This window comes from Camelus bactrianus, chromosome 13, assembly GCF_048773025.1.
Source record: "Camelus bactrianus isolate YW-2024 breed Bactrian camel chromosome 13, ASM4877302v1, whole genome shotgun sequence".
Lineage (NCBI taxonomy): Eukaryota > Metazoa > Chordata > Mammalia > Artiodactyla > Camelidae > Camelus > Camelus bactrianus.
This window is the reverse complement of record NC_133551.1, coordinates 31,275,329-31,297,797: the sequence shown is the minus strand read 5'-3', so window position 1 is coordinate 31,297,797 and position 22,469 is coordinate 31,275,329. Positions and strand designations below refer to the sequence as shown.

The 22,469-nt window shown below is 37.7% G+C and overlaps 1 protein-coding gene and 1 pseudogene across 1 annotated transcript in view; both read right to left on the bottom strand.

Annotated features, from left to right (window-relative positions):
- The window catches only part of JAK1 (Janus kinase 1), a 210,434-nt gene that overhangs the window by 148,987 nt on the left and 38,978 nt on the right, over positions 1-22,469 (bottom strand). The window lies entirely within an intron of this gene.
- LOC141579708 (cytochrome b-c1 complex subunit Rieske, mitochondrial pseudogene) lies at positions 1,342-20,907 on the bottom strand (annotated as a pseudogene).

Sequence of the window (22,469 nt, the reverse complement as noted above, 5' to 3'; positions counted from 1 at the left end):
TCACTTGGGTTTGACTAAATAATGCACAATGAAATACTAAATAGTCATTTACAAACACATAAGGAAAATATTTAGTGGCATGTCATGGTATTTTATTCAAGGAAAAAAGGTTGTTCAAGGAGAAAATCAGTGTGTTTGGTCTGGTTGCATATGATGCTATACACCAAATTGTTAACAATGGTTTTCTGGTTGTGGGATTTCAATTATTTTCATTGTTTCTGATTCTTGGGGGAAAAATATAACTTTTCCACAATGAGTATTAATTATTTTTGTGATTTTAAAAACAGAATTTTTGTTTTTAAAGGAGACCGTCCTGTCCTTACATGGCCCTACTTCTCCTTGGAGCTCCAGCTCCACTAAGAGGCCATTCATATTCCAACATTCCAGGGTACCCCAGGGAAAGGGCTGTCCAGATATTTTAGCCTCATTTCACAAAATGGAGCCTTGGAAGGGAAAAACAGCTGCTTCAGTGAGTAGCGATTTTAAAACCTAAGCAAATAGAGTGGACAGTTCCCAAGATTTTTTACCATGTTAGAAAACTTCCACTGGCCTGTTTCACTTTTCAAGATAAACTCCCCTCAAAATTCTGTACTGATCCTGAAATGATTTGCTGTGGAAGGACTCCGTCCCATTCAGGATAGAATCCTAAACCTTCATCTATGCTTGCTTGGACGTTCCATAGCCAGAACCACCCGCACGCACGCACGCACGCGCGCGCACTCATCTTTTGCTGGGCTCCAGCCACGCCCCAAGTTAGCAAAAGAAGTCCAGCCCCCGCCAGCAAAGAGGCCCAGGCCTGGGGGTCCTCCTCTGCAAGGGGGTAGGCAGGCTTCGAGTCCCCTGCCTCGACTTCCTCCTCTAGTCTTCCCAGAGGTCCCTACTATCAGGTCACCAAGGAAGTCTCATTTGGGCCTTAGAGCTGTTCTGAAACTTCTAGAGGAAAAGATGCGTGAAATGGAAAAAGCCCTTGCAGGGGCCGACAAACAAGGCCCCTAGCTTGGTGTCGGTCACTAATTAGATGGCGATGGGGTAAATGATCTTCCGTTGAGTGGATTAAATCTCTCATCTGCCAGAGAAGGTGTTGACCTAGAATGACTGCATCCCCTCTCCAGAGGTGAGGAAGGTGAATGCCCCGATGTCTCTGGGCGTGCGCAAAAAAGAGAATTAAATGTATTGAGGGTCCCCCCAGGTGCTAGCACCCATGTAAATACTGTTCTACTTAATCATCCAACAATCCCATTTGATCGGTGTCCCTGAGCCCAATATACAGTTCGAAAATAGAGGCACAAGGGCTTAAACAAAGCTTTCCAACTTTTTCCACTTCATGATATACACGGGAAATATATATATATATTTTTATATAAATATAAATATAAATATCTATAAATATACATATAGATATAGATACAGATTTTATTTATTTGTTTATTCATTTATTCATTCATTCATTCATTTCACAGCACAGCTGGGGGATTGCGTGAACACCAACCATTAAAAATTGTTTCCGTCGCCCCGGGAAGAGGGGTTCCGGTTCCCAGTCTACCTGTCCTGCCTGTTACTTGTTGGCTGCTCACTGGAATGAAAGCTGTGAAGAGGCGGATCCAAGAGAATTATGATTATACCTGTGTCGAGACAGCCCCGGATTTCATTCGCCGCTCTGCCTCGCTTGACTTCAAGCAAGTAACTTTTTTTTTTTTTTTTTTTGAGCCCGTTTCCCCACCTCTAAGTGAAGGTAATAATAGTACGCGCGTCACTAGGATAGAGACAAGCATTTATCACGGGCATGCACAGAGGAATCACTCAGAAGTTGAACCCTTGCAGCGCGTGTCAGGTCCTCGCTGCTTCGGCGACACCGGGCGCGGGGCTGGGCGGAGCGCGGGGCTGCGCGGGGGCGGGAAGACGGCAGGGGCGGCCCCGGCGGCCCGGGAGGTTCCGGGTTTCCGCGCAGACTTCCGCGTACCCAGCCGGCTGCGTCACCATCCGAAAGGGCAGCCGGGCCGGCGGGGGCGGGGGCGCGGCGCCGCTGGAAGCCCCGGTGCTCTTACCGAAAGTGCGAGCCCGGAGTTCCCAGCCGCTGTCGATATGGCGAGTCTGCATCCCCCCCCCCCCCCCCGCGTCGCCTTGGGCCGCCGTTCCCGCTCGCGCTCCGGCCCCTCGCCGAGTCCCGGGAAGCGCGCGATGCGGACTCTGCCAGAGAGAGGGGACGGCATCGCCGCCCTTCTCCACCCCAGGCCCCTAAGGCGAAACGAGGCGTTCTTGGCCCGGGTTCGGGGCCAGCGGGAGCCCGGCTGTCCACGGCGCCGTGACTCCCCGTTCCCAAGGGGGGAGAAGTTGGCACCGTGGAAGCCTTCCCCGCTCCTTTCCACCCACGGACGCCCCCCCGACGCGCCCCATTGCACAATTTCTGCCGTGGAACTGCCGCGTGACTCGGATGGGGCCCAAAAAATTCTTCCCAGGTTTCCCCAGCCGAAAAATGAGCGGTTGGATGTCCCGCCCTGACCCCAGGCGCTCTTTAAATTGCAATTTTTCGGGTGACTGGGTTGCCCTTCAAAATGCAGAGGTTGCCCTTTACAGAGAAATAAAAACTCACTAACAAGCTGGCGCAACCGCCCCAGGTAGGCGCCAGGTGAATGCAACTGACACGTTTCCCGCACCCGCTCCCTCCCCCCACCCCGTGTATATTATTTTCAGGCAGGAAAAGTGTTTCGACCTTTTTGGAGGAGAATTCAGGAGATGATCTTAAAGAAGAGCAGGGAGTGATGCTTAGAAGCGTTGGAGACACAATCTTGAGCTTTCCAAGAATCAGTGTTATTAGCAGTGATGGTGCATAGTAGGTCCTGCATGAATAAATATTTGGTAGAGGGATTTAAGTGGTTCTGTAGACCAATGCCTTCAGTTGTGCAGATGAGGAAACCTAGAGGTTAAGTGGTTTGCCCAAGGTCATCTACCTAATTAATGGTGGAAGGCAGGAATAGAAACTGTCTCAATGTTTCAACCCCAAATACTTGTAATTATAAGATGGGTGTATTTTTCCCTATGTATGAAAATAAATGCCTTCTGCAGTGATCTCTGCAAAGCCTTACTCCACACCCTCTTTACTACTCATCTAAAATAAATAAAACAACAACAATCCCCAAATCCAATACATACGTGCAATAGGTTAAATTTGGCAAGATATCTAAGAGGCAATTTTGTCTTATTTCCAAAAGCTAATACCACTTCTTAATCACACAAAATATGCCAACAGCAACAGCAACAAAAACAAACAATGCTTCTCCAAGATGTGGAAGATACCAGTTTCCCACTAATCTTACTCTAAGTACAGTGTTTAGGTGTTCTGCATGGGAACTGCTAGACCCATGAGTGACCACCCACCGGTGCTGCTCTGAGACTGGTCAGTTGGTTTACTCAGGCTTGGAATAGATTTGTTGCTCATCTTTCAGAACAGACAAGCTGCAATCTGTGAGAACACAAGGAACTTCCATGACGGTCTTGCAGATGGCTGGACAGCTTGTTGTCTTTGAAGTTCCCAGGCTGACCAAGTATACCAAATGTCTAATTTAGGGACCAGAATTGCCAAACAAGTAGAGGTGAAGATCAAAGGAATCAAAACTATAAGCAGCAATCATGAGTAAACCTTGATTCTTTTTGTGGGTTGTCACCAATGGTTTCCACAATGATGATTATGATATAGTTATCGTAATACAATTTGAGGGCAAATTCTTATCCAAGAAAATGATGGTTTTTCTAGTGACAGACACAACAGCAGATCAAATTATGAAATGTCTCATTTTTTAGGTCAGCCAGATATACTCTGGAATAGGGCAATCTTCCTCTCTAACTCTGCTGTCTTCTCTACCTTTCTCTACCTCTGATATCTTGAAGATGGGAACAAACACAAATTGCTAGAAAAGCATGAAATTCTAAACTGCTAGGAAGAATATATTCTGGTTTTGATAATCCTACCCAATGTTCAGGCAATCAGAGCATCTTCTCCTAATATTCTAGTAAGAAGCCACTTTATTTTTCAGTAATTAAAATGTTGAAACTTAAAAAAAAGCATCATCTTATATTTTCCCCATACTTCAATTTCTAATTTGCCATTTTCCCAAGCTATTGAACCTGAGATCTGTCTAGAAAACACAAATTGTCAGTCCCTGTTATTGCCCTACTATGCTGCTTGAGAAAAGGCATCTGATCAAACTAAAAACATCTCTTTCAAGGTAGATCTTATGAATAACAACTTATTTGGATGCGAATGATAGTTTTTAATGTATTACATCTTTCATTCAATACCATTACATAACTGATACTGAATTTTTTATCAAAGAAAAATCTCTCAGAACAATTTCAATTGTTATCAACATTAATTAGTTTAACTATAAGATGATATTTATCAGTTCTAGTATAGCATTTTAGAATTGGTTGGGTCATTAGAGAAAATAACTATATTCCTTTTTATGGATGAGAAACTGAAATTAAATGTAAGTTCTTATTGAAATTAAGCAATATATGGAGTTCCTGACACAGTTAAAAACAGAACTGATTCTGATTTGCCATGTGTTTTACAAAATCATCACCATAGCCTTCATTTCATGAGTGTGTGATTTTATGAATGGCATGGTGCTTGGAACTCGGGATATAAAAAGGTATAAGAAGCTCTCAAAGACTTTATAATCTAATTGGTGATGTAGGCCAATGTTCTTTCAAACTTTTAATGTCCAAAGGAATCATCTAGGGATCTTGTTAAAATGCAGGTTCTGATTCATTGGTCCTCGGTGGGGGCCTGAGATTCAGTTTTGCCACCAACATGCCCCAAGGAGATGCCAATTCAGCTGGTTCACAGACCACATTTTGAGTAGCAAAGTGTGGGGACATATAAATAGAAAGATAACAGTCTAGATTTATCTGTAACCTGTTTAGCTTCATTTTCCCTATCTGGAAAAAAAAGAGAGAGAATATCTCCAATCTCCCTGGATTTAATAATTAAATGCATATAAATAAGATGAGAATGCACTTAACACAGAAGTTCAAGAATGTACAAATGTGTTTTAGGTTTAGAAAATGTCAGCAATTTTATTGAAACCAATGTAGTGACAAACAGTTGTAATCTTACACAATTTCAGAGAACAGAAAAGTAGGTACTCACTGTGACTAATTTTATGAGGCTGATACAACCTAGGTATTATAACCTAATAAGGACAATACATACAAGAAAGGAAAATAAAAGGCCCACATCTCTCATTAGCATAATTACTAAAATGCATGACTAAGTTTGGTTTTTCTCAGAAATGGAGGTTGGTTTAACATTAGAAAATCATTCGTGTAATTAATGATATGAACAGATTAAAGGATAAAATCATATATGATCATCTCAATTTCAGGAGAAAAAAGTGTATAGCAAATTAATGGTGAAATGCTGAAGGTATTCCATTTGAGTACAGAAACCATACAGGACTGCCTGATATAATTAATCCTATTGAATGTTATACTGGAGGTCCTAGCCAGTTGTTTTTTACCCCCTGGCCATTCTTTTTGTTGTACCTTGGCCTTGAAGGTAGGGGAAAGAAAAAAAATACACACACACATATGCACAGACACTCATTGGAAAGGACAAAACAAAATGAACATTATTTGCAAATGATTTGATTGTATATGTAGAAAATCTAAAAGAACCTGTAGATAAATGATAAGAATTCATAAGAGAGGTTAGTAAGATTGAAAGATACAAAATCAGTAATACTGTGGTAGGCAGAATGGTGCCCTCCTCCCCCACAAAGATATCTGGATATTAATCCCTGAAATTTTTGAATATGTTGCTTTACATGACAAAAGTGACTTTGCAGATATGATTACATTAAGGATTTGTGATGAGCAGATTACCCTGGATTATCTGTATGTAACACAAGTGTCCTTAAAAGTCAAAGAGGGCATCAAAAAAGTCAGGCTGATGCACCGTAAGAACTCCACCTGCTGATGCTGGCTTTGAAGATGAAGAAAGGGGGCCACAAGCCCAGGCATGTGGGCAGCTCTAAAAACTGGCAAAAGCCGGGGAATAGATTCTCCTCAAGAGCCTCGGAAAGGAACACAGCCTTTCCAACACCTTGATTTTATTAGCCCAGTGAGATCCATTTCTGTCTTCTGAACTACAGAGCTATGAGATAATAAACTTCTGCTGTTTTACACCACAAAGTTTGTGGCAATTTTTTACAGGAGCCTTAGAAAATAATACAATTATAAAATAATTGATTTCTAAATACCAGCTCATAAATGAAAATTAAGAAGATAATATCTGTGACATCTGTGGTAGCATCCAAATTTATTTTTAAAAATTCAGGAATAAAACTAAAATATGTGCAAGAAAATTATAAAACTATTGAAAGTTGTTAAAGAGGACCTAAATAAATGGAGATATATTATGTTCATGGATTGGAAGACTTAAAATTTAAAGATGTGAATTCTCCCCAAATTTATCTGTAGATTAAATTACAATTCAAATCAAAATCCCAATAGACTTTTTTTTTTCAGTAGAACTTGATAACTTAATTCTAAAATTTATATGGAAGTGCAAAAGGCCAAAAATAGCCAAGACACTATTGAAGAAGAAGAATAAGACAGAGGACTTGCCATCCAGAAATTAAAATTTATAAAGTCATAATAATAAAGATAGTATGGTATTGGTCTAAGGATAGAAGAATATATCAATGAATTTGTAGAGAGAGCTCAGACCTAGATCCATGTGGACAAAGAGGCACTGCAGAATCAAGGAGAAATAATGGACCTTTCAGTAAATGGTGCTGGAATGACTAGATATTCATTAAAAAAAATTAAATTGGACACTTACTTCATACCATACATATAAATAATATCCAGGTGAATTAAAAATCTACTATAAAAGGCAGAACTATAAAAATTTCAGAAAATAATATAGAAGTTATTCATGACCCTGGCATAGGGAAAGTTTTCTTAAGACATAAAATACACAAACCCTAAAAGAAAAGATTGGTAAACTCGACTGCATTAAAATTGAGAGCCTTTATCCATCAAAAGACTTCATAAAATATCTACCATCCACTGGGAGGAGATACCTGTTTACAACACATTTAAGTGATAAAAGAGCAGTATAAAAATACACCAGGTACACTTAGGAGTGAGTAACAAACACAAAGTAGGAAAGTGGGCAAAAGACTAAAACAGATACTTCACAAAAGGGAAAACTCAAATAGCCATTAAACGTATGAGAAGGAGCTCCACCTGATGAGTAAGGGGGAAAATACAAAATAAAACCACACTGAAATATTTTCATATATCCACCAGATTGATAAAAAATAAGTGACCATTCCAAATGCAGAAAATAGCTCTGGAACAATGGGAACTCCTATTCACTGCAGACAGAGTGTAAGTTTGTACAAGCCCTTTGAAAGCCAGTTGAGCATTACCTGCTAAGACCCAACCTGTACAATCCTATGACGCTGCAATTCTGTTCTTTCCCCTAGCCGAGAAACTCTGGCACTAGGAAACTTGTATGTGTTTACAGCAGCATTGTTCATAATGATAAAAAACTGGACACAATCCAAATATCCGCCAGAATATTTAATTAGTCATTGTATATTTACAGAAGGAACTGCTATACAGCAATGAAAACAGTGAGCTAACAGCTACACACATCGACACAGATAACACAAACACAATGTTGAAAGAAGCAAGGCCTAGAAGAAAACATACAGTATGATCTGTTTATACTAAATTCAAAGCTGACAAAACTAAATATTATTTTGTTTAGGGACACACACAGGTCACAAAACTAAAGAAAACCAAGGGGATGATGATCCTACAAATCAGGACTCCGATTACCTTGGTGATGTAAGGAAGGGAGGAGCCACTGAAGAGGCCACACAGGGAGTTTCTCCCACAAGGACAAAGTTCTTTTCTTAACCTGAAGGAGGTTAGATGAATGCTCATTTTATGTTTATTCTTCAGAATGTACACTGATATATTCTCATATGAGTATGATTAATTAAAAGAACTACTGAATTAAAAATAACACGAATTGAAATTACACTAGAGGTTTTGTAGGTGGAAACAAGGTACTTAGCTCTAAATCAAAACAAACAAAATAAGATCATCGTAAGTTTAACAGTAAGTATAATTCACAAACTCTCTTGATTGGACACCAGCTATACTCATTTTAGGACAAGTAAACCTGTTTCACCAACCTTGATGTCCATACTAACAGGAAGGTAAACAATGAGTGTGGGCTTCCTAGCAAGACAGACTTTCTGTCCTCACACAAGTGTGCAGAAGCAACAGACAAAGTCCGTTTCTTACCATGGGGAGTTGAGCTTGGTAAAATTAAATTTTATTTGGTAACCTGACTGATAAATCTTTAAGGCTCTGGGAGTGGGTCACTAAGTTATAAACTGAGCTTTCTCACCTGCACAGACTGACACATTTTTACAGTATAGCACCTGAATTTGAAAGTATCTTTAGGCCTAGGTGGTTTGCTTAATGCTTTTCTTTATTGGCTTTTGGGAGGTGGGGGAGTAATTAGGTTTGTTTGTTTATAATGGAGGTACTGGAGATTGAACCCAGGACCTTGTGCATGCTAAGCATGCGCTCTACCACTGAGCTATACCCTACCCCTGCTTTTCTTTGATTAAAAGTTTCCATTTTGAAAGAGGGATTTATATTTGATATAATATTTCCCTTTTCAGAGAGGAGGCATCTTTTATTCAGCTTTAGTAGCAAGTTACTCATATGTTAGCTGAACCTGTAGACTCATGGAATTATGTCTTATGTATAAAAAGTTTTCTTTATAATGTTTATCACCCAGAAATGATGAAATAGTAGTGTACTCAAATTAATAAACTAGGTAATTTTTGTCATCTGCCTTAAAAAACTTCACCCAAGATTATAAAATGTTTAAAAAAGAAAAAAAATTGATCTTTAGCTTCCTTATCAAGAATTCCTCTTTGCACAGTAATGTTGAATAATAACAATTTTGAAACAAAGTGGCCAAAATAAATGGTGTGAGTTCCAAGTGCGTGGACCTAAGGGCCAAGGCCTACAGGTTTAGGCTGGGGCTGGGGTAGTCAAGGGAGTCCTCCCGTGTCAGAGTGACTGGCGCTCAACCTTGGAGGAAGATACAAGGGGACTCACTTTTATGCATTTAAGTAAGAAAAACCAGCTATAGCAAGCCCAGTATCTGACAGAATCCAAGGCAGGAGTGTAACTGGGTCCCTGGAAGGAAGAAGACCAGGTACTATCTTGGGGAAATACCCGGCCTCTGTCTCTCGTCTCCTCTCTGCAGGTCTGTCTCATCCTTGTGTCCCTGCCAGCCAGCTTTGGCTGCATCTCTGGCCCCCATGGATCAGGTAACTATCCCATAGCTCCCATAGTGACCCAGTCCTGGCTGCCTAGAGAGCGCCACTCTCGCTTTGGGTCCCACTTCCAAGTTCCCACAGAAGAGACTGTCGTTAGCACAGCTTGGGGACTGGTGCCAACTCCTGGGCCAAACAATTGTGATCAAGGTAGGAAACCAGGAAGCCACTCCTATGGGAGGGACAGACCACCCAATGGTCACCCACAGTTGTATAGGTTCAATGAGTATAACAGGTCTTAATCAAAAACACTTATATTCACCAAGTCTTTGAAGGCTAGAATTACAGAATTGTTTACAATAATAAAAAGTTGAAAACAACATGGATGCCCATGAGTAGAAGAATGGTTAAAGAATTGGTGGTATGTATCTTCTACCAAATGTAATACAGTCATTAAAAATATATACGATTCCATTTACATTGAAGTATTTTAAAAATACATAGCTTTTGAATAGAAAAATTTCTGAAAGCACACTCATGAAACTGTTAAATGGTTTCCTCTGGGGAAGGAAGTGGGATTGATGAGTGGGTGGGGATGGAGCTGAAGAGTGACACTCATATTTTACTACACATCGTATGCTTTAAAAAAAAAGTACAAATATATCACTACAAATTAAAGCTTTTTAAAAGGTTGATTTCATTTTCAATAAGACAGGCATAAGGATATATACCTATCTCAGAAATTAGAATCATAATTCCTTTCATTTCTGAAGCAGCTTGCAGTTTACAACCATGGTAACTAAACCTTGCTCTGTTCCAGGCACCTTTTAAGTCTTTTCTAAATGGTAACTCATTTAATCTTCACAAGGACCCTATGAGTGGGATACTGTTACTCTCCCATCTTACTGATGAGGAAAGTGAGCGTGAGGCACAGAGAAGGTGAGTTACTGGCCCATGGTCACACAGCCAGTAAGTGGAAGAGCTGGGATTTGAACGTAGGCCTTCTGGTTCACTTTTGTTAAACTACACTTACACAAAAGCATTTTCACATGTATTGACTCATGTGCCCCCAAGCACCTACTGTCTCCCATGTCAAATGGGAAAAAACTAGGGCCCATATCTCAGTGTACTGTAATTGCCTGTTTTTAGGTTCACGTACCCACTAGACTTTAAGCTCCATTATGTAAGACATCTCTCTGTTCTGTTGATTTTGCACTCTGGCATACAGGAAGTGGGTAATAAGTGATTTTAATGATTTAATGATTTATAATGTCCACACATTCTTTGTCACTACATTTAAGAGGTAGAGTCTAATTCCTCTTCCCTTGGGGATGAGCTGGACTTAGTGACTCATTTCTAATTAACAGAAAAAAGCAAACATGCTAGCGTGTGACTTCGGAGACTAAGACACGATGGGCATGAAGACTTCCTGCTCTCTCTCTCTCTCACTGATCACTTGCTCTGAGGGAAGCCAGTTGCCATGTCACGAGGAAAGACGCACGTAGTGAGAAACAGAGGCCTTCAGCCAACAGCCAGCAAGGAACTAGGGCCTCCTGCTAACAGCTATGTGAGTGACCAAGAAATTTTTTAAAGAACCAAATAAAACTTTTAGAAATGAAAATCACAATTACTGAAATTAAAAACAAAACAAAAACCAGTGGCTTAACAGCATATGAAGACATAAAGGAAAAGAGAATTAGAGAGTAGGAAGTTCACGTAACAAGATTTTGCAGAATACAGCACGGAGATTCAGAGAAGTGAACATACGAGAGAGATTAAGATTCATGGAAGAAACAGTGAGAAAGCCTAACATACATTTAACTAGAATCCTAGAAGGAGAGGTGACAGCTGATACGATAGAGATAATATTTGAAGAAATAATGACCTATACTTTTGCAGAACCAATGAACGGTATCAATTCACATACTGGAAAAGCTTAATAAATCCTAACCAGGAAAAAAGAAAGCAAGAAAGGAGGGAAAGAAGAACTAACTGATGAGTGAACTTCACACCAGATTAACCATAATAAAACTAATGAACACACACACAAAAAGTTTTTGTGGTATTCTGGGGTACAGTGTGGGTGGAGATCATTGTCAAAGGAATAACAGTTAGACTGACAGTTGACTTCCCAACGGCAGCAATTTAGACCAGATGACAATACAATGATATCCCTCATGATGTGAAAGAAAGTAACTGTTCACCTATTATTCTACTCCTAGTGAAAATATCTTTCAACACTGAGTGCACAATATAGACATTAATAAATAAGAAAAGACAAATAGAACCACAGAGTGTTTGCTAGTATCCAGATCCTTGAGAAAGGGAATTCTAAACAATGTCATTCTGGAAGAAAGTATATGATCTCAGAGGGAAGCCCTGAGATGCAAGAATGAAGAGTGAAGGAAGTAGTCAAATGTGGATAAATCTGAACAATGCATTGTTGTGCGTAACACATTAATAATGTCTTATGAGATCAAAAAATGAATTAAAAACACAAAAGCAAAAACCATGCAAATTAGGAAGAGAGTAAATGAAGTAAGTGTTTAAAGCCTTTGTAGTCTCAATCCCCAAAATAACATTATTGACTAACTTTTGACGTGATAAATTTTATATAATATATATATATATATGCAAATCTCTAAAACAACAGACATAGAGAATGTAGCCTATAAATCAGTACAGGTGGAAAAATAAAATGATGAAAGTAAATAATCCAAAAGAAGAAAATAAAGATGAGAATATTTAAAGAACAGGTGAAACAAAGAGAAAGCAAAACGTGGTGATGGGTTTAAAATATATTAGTTATTAGTATTAATTAATTAAATAAAATACAAGTGGATTAAATGCATCAGTTAAAAGATAAAGGTTTTTAGACTGGATAAAAAACTGTATTAAATATTCAAACACACTGAAATTTAGAAGTAGAAATATATATACCCTGCAAATATAAGTATAAAAGAGCTGGCATTCTTATATTAATAGTACTCTAAATAGATTTTAAAACAAAAAGCACTATTGAAAACAGTTTGGCAGTTACTCAAAAAGCCACACACAGAATTACTACACAACCCAGCAATTCTACTCCTAGGTATTTACCCTCCAAAAATTGAAAGCAGAGACTCAAACAGATACCTGTATACCATGTTCAGTGCAGCGCTGTTCACGATAGCCAAAAGGTGGAAACACAAACCCAGTATTCAACAAATACATGGATAAACAAAATGCTAAAATATAAACATACAATGGAATATTATTCAGCCATAAAAGGAACAAAATTCTGACATATGCCACAACATGGATAAACATTGAAAACATTATGCTAAATGAAATAAGGCAGACACAAAATGACAAATATGATTTCACTTATATGAATTATCTATAATAGGCAAATTCATAGAGATGGAAAGTAGATTTATCAGGGGCAGAGGGGTAGAATGGGGAAGTTTTGCTTAATGTTTATAGAGTTTCTATTTGGGGTGAAGGAAATGTTTTGGAACTACGTAGGAGTGAGGGTTGCACAACACTGAGAATCTAATCAATGCCACTGAATTGTACACTTAAAAATGGTTAAAATGGAAAATTTTGTTTTATTTTTTTTACCAAATAAAAATTTACTAAGATAAAGACAATTGCTTCTTAATAATACAATTCAATTCAGCAGGAAATATATAAAATTTATATGCATCTAATAACACAGCCTCACACTATGTAAAAGAAAATCAGAACTATAAGGAGAAATAGACAAATTCATAACTATATGGGAATTTTAAAAATATATCTGTTAATAATAGAGTAAGAAGACCAAAAAATCCCACTAATAGATGATTAAAACAATGATGATTAATAAAGTTGGCCTAATTGAGAATATATATATTACACTTAACTGCAGAATAAATGTTCTAAAGTCCACACAAAATATTTCAAAAATGGACTCAAACTAGATCATTAAACCAAGCCTCAACAATTTTTTTCCTTAAAATTTCTGAACTGTACACTTAAACAATTTTTAGTATCTTTATTGTGGTATGATTCCTGTACAGTAAACTACACATATTTCAAATGTACAATTTGATGAATTTTGATAGATGTATACACCTATGAAACCACCAGCACAATCAAGATAGCTAACATTTCCATCACTCCCCCAGAGGTGCAAATTTCTAATTCCCAATTTATCCCTCCCCACCTCCTTTACCCTGTGAAAACCATGTTTGTTCTCCGTGTCTGTGAGTCTGTTTCCGTTTTGTAGATAAGTTCATTTGTGTCCTTTTTTTAGATTCTAAATGTAAGTGATATCATATGGTATTTTTCTCTTTCTAAACCTCAATAAATTTTTAAAAACCAAGATAACACAGAGGAGGTTTTCTGACCATAATGTGATTAAATATATCACTAATAAAAAGGTAAGCAGAATATCCTCGTATATTTGGAAAACTACTCATAATGGAAATTTTTTTTAATTTTTTCAATTGAATGATTTAAAAAAAAAAAAAGGTCTACCTCTCAAAAACATGTAGGATACAGCTAAAAAGTACTTGAAAGAGTGTTGATTTACAGCTTTAAATATTATATTGGAAAATAAAAAGGGCTAAAAGTTAATAAGCCAATCATCCATCTCAGGATATTAGAGGGAAAAAACCAGTAAAACAGAAAGAAAGTAGTAGAAAAGCTATTATCAATAAGAACAAAAGTACCTGAGATAGAAAAAATATGTAGTAGAGAGGAATAATAAAGCCAATAGCTGATTCTTTGAGAACATTAATAAAGGTGTCAAGTATCTGGTGAAAGAGAGAGAAACACACACACAACACACAACTATCAGGAATAAAAAGGGGCAGTGACTCAAGATGTTGCAGACACTGGAAAGATCAGGAGGATGACTAACTGTAGTCTATATGGACCAATTTCCTAGGGGAAAATTAGCAAAGCCTATAATACACAGAAAAAAAAAATCTGAAAATTCCTTTACCCATTACATAAATGGAATCATTCATAGGAAATCCACAAAGAAAACTCTAGGACCAGAAGGCTTTAATGTGAGTTCCACCAATTTTTTTTAAGAAATAAAGTATTTTAATATCACATAAACATAAAATTAAAAAGGAAACAACTCCCCACATCATAATAAGATACTAAAAGTTATCATAAATAATGTGACAAAATATAATTATAGACCAATTTGATCTATGGACATTAATTTAAAAATCTGAAACAATGCATTAGCAACGTGAATCCAGCAATATGAAAGGGTAATATACACCTTGGATTTATAACCCTTATAAATTTATAAATTCTTTGGATTTAATCCTAGGAATACAAAATTGGTTTAATGTTAAAAAATGAATCAATGTAATTTGTCATTAATAGAATAAAGGTGAAAAACCATATGACCACTTCAATATATTTAGAAGAGGCAAATGGCAAAAAAAAAAAAAATCAATATAGATTCTTAATTTAAAAGTTCAACAAACTTGAAATAAAAGGGAATTTAAAATCAATTAAAGGGTATCTACAGAAAATCTACAGCAAACATCATACTAAACAGTGAAACACTGGAAGCTTTCTTTTTGAAAGAAGGGAGAATGTAAAGATATCTACTATTGTCTCTTCTATTTGACATTATACTGATTGTTTCTTAATGGTTAGTTGCAGTGTAGAATCTAAAACCACATCAGTGCACTATGTATTCTGTTGTATTAAAACCCACTGCACTCTCTTTTTACTTTGAATGAAACTTTTAACACAAATCAAGATTTTTTAACATCATGCATTAGTCGCTTGGAAAATATTAGTTCACTGAGTTATGCATATTTTCCAAATGTTAGCACATTTCCTTATATAATATCAAAAATCTCACATTTGTTAATATCACCACTGATCTCATCAGAAAAATGTACTCAGTGTGCAATGTACTTGAGATTTAATAAAACTAATTTTTCCTGCTTTATTAATGATATTCTTAAGTGAAACTGGCATTTTCCTTGGTAAGTGGTGTTTAAGCACACAATGACTACCAACATCGTTTGGCACCACTGCCTTGATTTGTGCTAAGCTCCCAGAAGTTTCACCCACCATTGCATTTGCTCCATCAGTGTAGATGTTGACACAATGAAAAAAGGCAAATAACATATAAATATTGTCATAAAAATAGTTTTATCCTCATAGTCTCCCAAGAAGACCCGGGACCTTGACGTGTTCTGGACCATTCTTTGAGAATCACAGCTCTAAGACAGAAACCTCGGAGGGAAGCTGCTGTGTCAAAAGGTATGTATAACTTTATCTTTACTGGACAGTGCCATACTCTTTTCCAAAGTAGCGGTACTAATTTACACTCTCATCAACTGCCTAGGAGAACTGCCATCACTCCACATTCTCACCACCAGCTGGTATGGCATTGGTACTTTATTGTGGTTTTACGTTGCATTTGCGGTGGGGGGAACCAGGTGAAGCAAGTCTTCATACATTTATTGGCTTTGTGGACTTAGTCTTTTATGAGGTGCCCCTTTAAATCTTCTGCCTGTTTTCTATTGGGTTATCTGACTTTTGCATAATAACTTGTATGAGTTTTTGTTTCAGATGCAAGTCTTTTGTTGGTTATATCTGTAGCTAATTTCTTCTCCTCTGCTGTAGCTTGAGTTTTTACTCTCTTAGGTAACTTTTCATGAATAGGAGTTCTTTTAGTGAATTCTAATTTATCAGTTTTTATAGCTTTGCTTTTTGTATTATTTAAGAATTCTTTCTCTATCCCAAAGTCATAAAAAAAAATTCCATATTCTCTTCCTAAAACTTAGTTTTTTAAATTAAAAACAGATTATTTATGCTAACATGTAATGAATTTACTTTTTATATAAAATATTTTTAAAATTTTTCAGTTTTAATTTCTAATGCAATAAATATTGATAGATATAACCTTATACACAGAAACTCTAAGGTATCCTCAATAATTTTTAAGACTGTAAAGGAGTCTTGAAACCAGTAAGTTCAGGAACCATAGTCCTAGAGAAACTTCGGCATTGTGCACTAGAGGTAAGCATAAGAAGTTTCTTAGTAGCATTGTTTTGAATAGCCTGAAACTGGAAACAATTCAAGCATTCATCAAAAGTAGAATAGATAACAGCTCAGACAACTTAATAATAAAAAACAAACAACCCAATCCAAAAATTGGCTGAAGACCTAAACAAACAATCCTCCAATCAAGACATATAAACAGTCAATAAGCACATAAAAACTGCTCAATATCGTTAATTATCAGAGCAATGCAAATCAAAACTACAATGAAGTATCACCTCCTACCAGTCACAATGGCCATCATTAAAAAGTCCACAAATGATAAATGCTGGAAAGGGTGTGGAGAAAAGGGAATCTTCCTACACTGTTGGTGGGAATGTGGTTTGGTGCAGCCCTTATGGAAAACAGTATGGAGATTCCTCAAAATCCTAAAAATAGATTTACCATATGATTCAGCAATTCCACTCCTGGGCATATATCAAGAGGGAACTTTAATTCAAAAAGATACATAAACCCCCTTCATAGAAGCACTATTTACAATAGCCAGGACATGGAAACAACCTAAATGTCCATCAACAGATGACTGGATAAAGAAAATGTGGTATATTTATACAATGGAATACTACTCAGCCATAAAAAAGAATGAAATAATGCTATCTGCAGCAACATAGATGGACCTGGAGATTGTCGTTCTAAGTGAAGTAAGCCAGAAAGAGAAAGAAAAATACCATACGATTATCACTCATATGTGGAATCTAAGAAAAGAAAAAAGAAGACACTAACGAACTAATCTATAAAACAGAAACAGACTCACAGACATAGTAAACAATCTTATGATTACCGGGGGGGAAAGAGGGCGGGAAGGGATAAATTGAGAGTTTGAGATTTACAAATATTAACTAGTGTATGTAAAATAGATAAACAACAAGTTTCTTTTATATAGCACAGGAAACTATATTCAATATCTTATAGTAACCTATAATGAAAAAATATAAAAATGAATATGTGTAGGTATATGTATGACTGAACTATTATGCTGTACACCAGAAATTGACACAACATTGTAAACTGACTACACTTCAACAACAAAAAAGTAGAATAGATGAATTAAGGGTTGAATATTGTTACAACAGAACACTACATAGCAGAGAAAGGGAACAAAGTACGCTGCAAGACATGGATGCTGTACACAACAACGTGGATGAGTCTAAAATAATGTCTATAGTATTCTCCATACATATAAGTTCTAAACAGGCAAAGTCAAATTGTAGATTGAAAGGATGCTTGCAAAGCTGATCAAATATACATTCGTTGGTAAGACGCAGAAAAGCAATGAAATAATTGCCATAAAACATAGAATAAAAGTGACTTCAGCTGTAGGTGGGGAGGTTGTGCTTCTGGGGACACAGCAAAGTTCTGCATCTGGATCAGAGTACTGGTTATGTAGGTGTTCACTTTCTGAATTATTCTTCAAACTATACATATATGTTTATACATTTTTCTGTATGTTTTGCATACGCTTCTTTACATTCGTCAAATTTCACATACATTTTAAACCAATGTCATTTGATCTTTCAATTACCCTTTGCAGTTCCTGTGAAAATTTTCTCTATATTAGTCAGGGCCCCATCAGAAAAGAAATAATTTATTTGTACAAATTTGGTAATTTGAGGAGAGTTTAATAAAAAGGGACTATTTACAGAAGTGTGAGCAGGGTTTAAGGAACTCAAAAATGAAAATAAAATCCCCTGGCATTAGTGACTTGGTAGTGCCATCATCACACACTGGCTAGAAGGGGCAAGGAGAGAAAGCCAGCCTTAGAACAAGGAAGTGGAACCACGAGAAGAGAGCTGCGTGTCGGGGGCTAGGACCTCTAGTGGAAGGATGCAGCCCCCTCGCAGTACAGTGACTACAGAAAGAGCACAGATACGCTGACCGCACTCTTCTCCCTTCCTTCCTCTCATCTTCTCTGTGCTCCCTTGTGGCTGAACTGGACTAGAAACCAGAAGTCAGAGATGCAGTGCCTTCAGGGCCACCTCCCAGGAAATGGAGCAGGAAGAACGGTAGAAAGTGGATCCGGAGTGATTAAGAAGTTGGTCACATGTCTACCTGAACCTAAAATGTTAGCCATCAACATTATTTTTCTTTTAAAGCAAGGGCTACGGGGGGAAGGAAACCTGACTAAATGACAAAAAACATATCCTGTACAACCTCTGCTTCTGTAGCAGGTTACAAGGCTTAAGTTGGTACTCAAGGCTACCTTCTATCTCCCATTTCTATTCTTATTTTTTATCAGCACTTACGCTGAATGTGTTTGTTTGTTTGCTGTTTTATTTTGTTGTGTACCCCTCTCCATGCTCCAGGCTGCAAGAATAAATATGCTTTGCCTGCTTTTCTAAAGCAGGTTTGGAGAGACCTAAAATTCACGCATTAAGCTATGAGGTGTCGTAATCTTGTCTTTATTAGGTGAATGCACTTTTCCAGGGACCAGACTTGCCCCTTGGGCCAAGGAGTGCTAAGAGATGATCCACTGAATCCCTGAGTTCTAAACAGCCTTCCCTATACCATCCCCACCACGTAGCAGCAACTACTGCTAGTAAAGATACATCGCCCCTTCATTATAAATTTGTTCTATGGCCTGCAGAACCCCTAATGACCAGGGGGAAGTCGGCTTCCATTTCATTGGAACCACTGTATTCTGCTTCCTATTTTTCATATGAAGACCCCGAAGCCAGGAGAATTTGAGATATTTGCTTAAGACTGCACAGTTAGTACAAGAGCTGAGACTAAAAGCTCAGCCTTCTGATTCAAGATTAATTTGTTTCCCACATACTGGAGGAGTACATCTGTGTCTTATCACTATAACAGGTAGACATGGGAAACAGCACTAACATAATGTTAGACAGTAATAAAGGTGACTCATGGGAGGGAGAAACATAGTTGCAGATTTCTTCTAAGTATTAAGGCACCATAGGGAATAATAAGATATTTGTCTTCCTGCTGTCTTGCTGTGCCAAGCTACAGCACTGAAGATGTTTTTTTTGCCCTGGGTTTTTCCAAAGCAGGGCCTTTTCCAAAACAATTCAGTGTGATGACTATTCAAATGCCTTATAATGTGTTTGCTGATTAATTTCCTTGGTATTGGAAAATAATACCATTTTTCTTTTGAATTGCCCCTCCCCATTTCCCCAAAGGACTTCACATTGCTTTTTTTTTTTTTTTTAAGTTAGAGAGTTCATACTAGTGAAGCTCTTTCGTGAATAGGGCTCTTTCTAATCCATAAAACACCATCAAAATAGGTATTTCAGTGAGCCCATAGGGATGTCAGGAATCACGCTAGGGAAGTCTGTAAGTGACTGTGCATTTTGGGATTTCCATAGTCTTTCTGGGGGTAATTCTTTTCTTTTAGAGTTCACATATATCTTGTACACCAGACTGTAATTTTAATCAGACTATCAAAGACACTGCACCTTTGAAGTCTTTGAGCATAACAATATTTAACAGTGGCCTTATTAGGTGAATGCTTGAAAGTATTCAACGTTAAACTCAATTTACTTCAAGTCTGTAAATGTATTAACAATTCTTAAATATTTCAAATCAACTAGAAGTACAGAAGGCTCGTCCGCAACTCTTCTGAGATGACGTGTTCCAATACTGAAAGAAGCCTATGACTTAAGTCCAGGTCTCTAACCAACAATCACTATATCATCATTGGTGAACTCATAATGAGGGAACTTCATGGCTGAGAGGTGCAGGCCCCTTGCTGATCCTGCCAGGTGCATCAGTGTGACCCATGGCAAGGGCCGTAATAACTGCCAAAATCTCCTGCATTTTCAGTGGGCACACAACCAAGATGAGTGCAAACACCTGTCAAGACAAACCGGTCAGGTTCCTTCACTTGTTCTGCCGTGGGTCCCTCAATGGGACACTTCCACTGCAGCTTCCTGGTCAGTCTCCTTCTTGGTTCTATGGCGCACAAGCAGGGGTTTGCCTCTGCATTTGAAAGCCATGTTTTTGCCCTCTGCAATAGCGGATAACTTGATTTCAATTTTCGACATAGCCAATTCAGCAGCAGAAGCACTCACGCTGGGAAGCAAACTGGGAGACGACATTCTTGGCTGACACCCACAGTGCTTGACTACCGACACCCACAGCAGTCGCTGCTGTTATCAACTAGGAGAAACCTTTTCTAGCCTCACTGCTCTCTTTAGAAGACTTTGTGCTAACACTTCAGTGTGACCACGGTCAGAGAAGTCAGGTACTCTGATGTCTATATGGGAATAAAGAACAGAAGCAGGGACTCTGAGGCCCACAGAGGTAACCAAGGGTCGGCCTGCAGCTGGCCACTCAGTGACTCCGGGCACAGGAAGGACCACTTGCCATCCAGCACTGGCGACTCCGAGATGGCGGCCATCGCAGCCTGCACCTGGGGCCACAGCGCACCCACCACCCTGCAGGACTTGGCCAGCAGGACCGGCACGAACGGCCCCAGGGAGCTGCGACCGGCTTGGGGGTAATTAAACTGATCAGCAGGTAGTAAGTGATGAGGCAGAAGGCTGGGAGGTGGGATGAGGTAAAGAAAGAATTAACGACATGAGATTGAGTTACCAAAGGTGGAAATTTCGTTTGTAAGGGATGGTGGCTCTTTACCTTAGTGATTTCAAGATGGTAATCATTATTTTATTGTATTCCTTCTCTCTTTTTTTTAGGGTTTCTTTAAAGCTTTATTTTAGATTGATTATCCAATGAAGCAAGTTTCATTGCAGCTGTTTATTCCAGCTATTTTTCAGGGTATTTATAAACTCAGTTGAAGGTCAATTTTAATTATGATTCTTAGATCAGACAGTAAACATTTCTTACAGATAAACATAAATTATTCAATTTGAAGAATAGAGACAAAAACAAAGATTGAGGAAATAAATGAACAATACCTCAGAGACCCATAAATAGCAAGAGAACTAACAACATATATGTAACTGGAGCCCCAGGATGACAGGAAAAATAAAATACTGGGGCAGAAAAATTATCTGAAGAAACAATGACCCCAGGGTGTTCCTTATCTTTTTAATTTCTGAATTTTTAGATAGAAGTCGCCTCCTCTCTTGAGCTAAATTAGGTGAAATAAAGAACTTTGTCACAAAACTTTGTAAGAAAGGGGTAGAAGTTGGAAATTAATGGCTTATTAACATTCTCCATTCTAAGGTGAAGGATGAGGCCTTTAGTAACTTGGCCACCTTAGTTGACAATGGGCTGAGATGCCCTGCTGAGAAGGAGAACCAGTCTTGCAAATTTATCCTGTGCTAAAACAGTCATTGAGGAAACTTGATATGACATCTAATTTAGCACTTCAGTGCTTTATATAAAGAGAGAAGTTATCATTTGTGTATCTTAATCAAAGCAGTCAACATTAAAAAAAAAATGGTATTCACAATGTTTATAGCAGCACTATATACAATAGCCAAGACATGGAAACAACCTAAATGTCCATCAACAGATGATTGGATAAAGAAGTTGTGGTATATTTATACAATGGAATACTACTCAGCCATAAAAAGAATGAAATAATGCCATTTACAGCAACATGGGATGAATCTAGAGATTGTCATTCTAAGTGAAGTGAGATAGAAAAATGATAATAAGAAAAAGCATATCACTAGAGAAGTAAGCCAGAAAGAGAAAGACAAATACCATATGATATCACTCATATGTGGAATCTAAAAAAAGAAAAAGGAAGACAGTAATGAACTTAACTATAAAACAGAAACAGACTCATAGACATAGTGAACAATCTTATGGTTACCAGGGAGAAAGGAAGTGGGAAGGGATAAACTTGAGAGAGTTTGAGATTTGCAAATACTAACTAGTATATATAAAATAAACAAGTTTCTTCTGTATAGCACAGGGAACTATATTCAATATCTTTTAGTAACCTATAATGAAAATGAGTATATATCATGTATATGTATGACTGAAACATTATCTGTACACCAGAAATTGACACAACATTGTAAACTGACTATATTTCAATTAAAAAAATTAAATAAAACATACTCAATTTTTAAAAGTAGATTGCACTGGTCTTAAGGTTTAATTCAATGTTTTATAATTATACATACCCTTCTAACTAGCATCTGAAGT